Raw genomic sequence first — 265 nt, 5'->3', positions numbered from 1 at the left:
GACAAACCAGAGACACGAAACCGAACGAGAACGAAAGAAAGAGATGATTTAACGAAGGAGGAGGAGGAGGGTGGAAAATAACGCCGAAAACAGAATAAAAAAGGATAAAAATAGATGAAAAAAGGGGCGAGTGAAGCCAGTGACTGCATTCCGAACAGCAACTCTCGCTCCGGCGCATCCCGACCTTGTCCGTCACGTCATTCGGCCGCGTTTAATAGCGGACGCCGTCAACCATGACGCTCCGTGTGACGTCAGCGAGGCCTCC

Source organism: Penaeus monodon, chromosome 29, assembly GCF_015228065.2.
Source record: "Penaeus monodon isolate SGIC_2016 chromosome 29, NSTDA_Pmon_1, whole genome shotgun sequence".
Lineage (NCBI taxonomy): Eukaryota > Metazoa > Arthropoda > Malacostraca > Decapoda > Penaeidae > Penaeus > Penaeus monodon.
The sequence above is the reverse complement of the archived record's forward strand: the minus strand, read 5'-3'. Positions refer to the sequence as shown.